This window comes from Nannospalax galili, unplaced genomic scaffold, assembly GCF_000622305.1.
Source record: "Nannospalax galili isolate Female #2095 unplaced genomic scaffold, S.galili_v1.0 scaffold898, whole genome shotgun sequence".
Classification (NCBI taxonomy): domain Eukaryota; kingdom Metazoa; phylum Chordata; class Mammalia; order Rodentia; family Spalacidae; genus Nannospalax; species Nannospalax galili.
This window is the reverse complement of record NW_008342399.1, coordinates 2586062-2589241: the sequence shown is the minus strand read 5'-3', so window position 1 is coordinate 2589241 and position 3180 is coordinate 2586062. Positions and strand designations below refer to the sequence as shown.

The window sequence follows — 3180 nt, the reverse complement described above, 5'->3', positions numbered from 1 at the left end:
TACCAACCCAGTATGAAATTATAGAAAGATCCTCTCAGGGATTTGGGCTCTCTTGCATCAACCTTTGTATTTCTTTGCTGAAAGAAAATACTAAACCTCAGAGGAACACAAAGAAAGGGAATGATATTAAACACAGAATGATTTTAATTTTTGCCAATAGCCCACATATTTGAAAAAAAAAAAAAAAAGCTCTGTTTCCATTGTCATGCACCTGTCATGACTGAATGAGCTCTTTTCTCTCTTGATGGATGGTGGTCTTAAAAGCTTGCTGTTTTCATTAGCAAAGTATCGTGCTAATGCGTTGTCATTCTGATGGTGTGCAACACAGGAATCAGCGTTAATTATTCAGTGTTTGTGTAATCAGCAAGATTTTGAAGGGAAATGTTGCACAACTCCGAAGTGGCCCCATGTCACCTGACAGTGTCCCATTCAGACTCCAGGCTTCTGCTCTGGGAGGAGAAGGGTCTTATCATTGGATTTCCTGAGGGTAACAGGCAGTGATGGTATGAAACTGAATTATCCTGAGTCACTCACTAATTAGGAGATGCCTGGTGGTCCCTGAAGAGGGTCATATTCTAGATCTTGGATTATCCATTGTTTCAGAAATGTCATCAATTTATTATGCACGAAGCATGAGGTACTGTTCCACATGGGTCCAGTAATGACCTGCCAGCCACATTCATTTATCTGTATCCAGGAGTCAAATGAGACCCAGAAATGTAAGGCAGTTAGAGAGGAAATCCTAAGAAAGCCTGAAGATGGATGGAGATAGGCCCCGCGGGGAGTGACTTGGGAGGGGCTACCTACATTCAATTCTTAGCTCTTCTTTTTCAGAGTCTCTTGTACAAGAAAGTAGTACTTTCAGTTGAGCTGTTGAAGCGTTGTGGTGCCAGTTGCAAGGAGGGAGAATGAATTTTTCTTTAGCTCATTTAAATTAATTTATTTTAGCCCAGCATGGTACCAGAATCAGGAATCTCAATAGTGCTCCAGGCTGGAACTCACAGTCACCCTGCTCATCTAATTCAAAGTAGATTGCTTTTGTCATTAAATCTGAAAATAATTTCAGACAGGCCATCTTCCCAGGGATTGGTGGGGGTAATCATATTCTGGGGAAGAGGCCTTGTCCTTCTCAGGCAGAGCTAGTGGTATTTCAGTTTGGATTTGTTTCCCTTCCCTCTGTGAAGCAGTCTGGCTGAGAATCTTTGTCTTTTTGTGTTGTCTGGCTATCGAGCCCAGAGTGGTTTCCAACCTTCCTACCTACCTCAGCCTCTTTAGCCTGGAACTTGCTATGTAGCCAGAGATGATCTTGAACTCCTGATCCTTCTGCCTCTACTTCTTGATTACAGGCCAATGCCACCACACCCAGTTTATAAACCGTACAGTAGTTATGAGGACTTTGGAGATTAAAAAAAAAAAAAGGAATTCTTTCATCAAATGCTTATTTCATAAAACCACCTCGTTTAGTGAACTTTATCCCCATGGAATTTTCTGTTTCATTCTGAAGCTGCATGGCACCCTGTACAATTCTCTCTCCCTCCTGTCTCTTAAAGACTTGGGAGGCAACCCTCTAACTATTTTGTTCTTGAAGAGCAGCTGGGACTTGCAGAAGGGCATGCTTGGGGAGGTCTTTGCTAATCATGTCTAAGGTGTTAACCACATGCCCTCAATGTTTTGAATCTTTTTTTTTTTTTAATCAATAGTAGAAAAACCCAGATAGCTAAAGCATTCATCAGGATCACATGATTTGGGCAGGATAGCCTGTTAGGAATGTAAAGATACTGAATTTCTGTGTCCCAGCATGGACTCCAAGAATGTGTATCTGGAACAAGCTCACCAGATGATTCTGACTGCCAGCAGACTCTTCTAGTCTGATGTCTTAAGCGGCACTGTTCCTTCAAACTAACGTGGATGTGCTGGCCACAGTCACAAGACAACTGAGGCAGAGAACAAAAACAAAAGGAAAGAAGAATATTTGTGGATATCGAGGAAAAGACACCTTGATCCTTAAAGGTCTTTAAAATAGCCCGAACCTGAGTGTGAGCTGCGTACAAGGAGTTTCTAAAGAGCAGCCGCACCAAGGGAGAGTCAGATGGTTGCAGACTCTTGGTCTACCTATCTGTCAATCAACAAATAGGAGCATGTAGACCTGTCTAGGCTGGCCTTTCTCCTTGAGGATCTTCCCCTTGCCTTATCTTAGCTAAAGAACTCTTTAGCCCAGTGGCCCACCTGTCCTGACACTTGGATTCATTTAGGCTCTCTTGTCAAGCATTCTCACAGGCTCCTGAACCTTGTTGCCGTGTATGATTACCTTATGATTGCTTTATCCCTTACTGGGACAGAGACTGTATCTTATTCACCACTGTGTCCACCAGCATCAAGCACAGTGTCTAGCACTTAGTAGATGCTCAGTAAAGATACTTTGTCTTTGGGTTTAATATTCCTGTGGAAATTTGAGCACACTTTTCTGCTCTCTCTTCTTTATAAAACTACAAGGTTGAGAATGTAACTGACCACTGCTGAAGTCTTGAGCGTCACTGTTCTTTCAAAGTAACTTGGAAAGAAATGCTCTGTTTCTAACCAACTTATTTATAGTTAAAATATACTAGTTAAGCCTGCTGAGACCTTGAAGGGGTGGTGAGCAAAATCTCAGATTTCCCTTTTTCCAAAATAGTCATTTGTTCTTGCCATGTACTCTCAGCATCTATCTGGCAAGCCCCAAATTTTACAGGAAGTGGTTGGTTATTTTGTTGGCTTTGTTGGAAAGATTATTAGCTCATTAGTGAAGTCTCTCCTGAAATTGGAGAGCTTGATTTTTCAGCCAGATTGTCTCCAGGGAGCTTCTAGATAGACAATGTTTGTTTGCTCAATGGAGCTGCCTCTGTCCTGAGTCTTCCTCTGTCCTCCTCTGGACTTTATTCAGACCCATGGAGGCAGTGGGATGATGGCTTAGGACAGAAAACGGAGTTGGAGGACGGTGGGAAATGGGAGTACAAGAGTATGCCTTTACCCTTATGGTTCCACGAACACTGTAGGCCAAGAAGGGAGGAAAAAAGATGTGATTCTAGAACTGAAATTTATCTCTCAAAGCTGACTTCTTTGAGTTTACTTTTACTTCTTAACTATTGATGTAACCACTTAAGCCTAGCAAGGATTAAGCTTATAAAGTTTATTTCTGTATTG

At 41.9% G+C, this 3180-nt stretch overlaps 1 protein-coding gene across 1 annotated transcript in view; it reads left to right on the top strand.

Moving 5' to 3' along the window:
- Positions 1-3180, top strand: part of Map1b (microtubule associated protein 1B) — a 119407-nt gene that overhangs the window by 38319 nt on the left and 77908 nt on the right. The window lies entirely within an intron of this gene.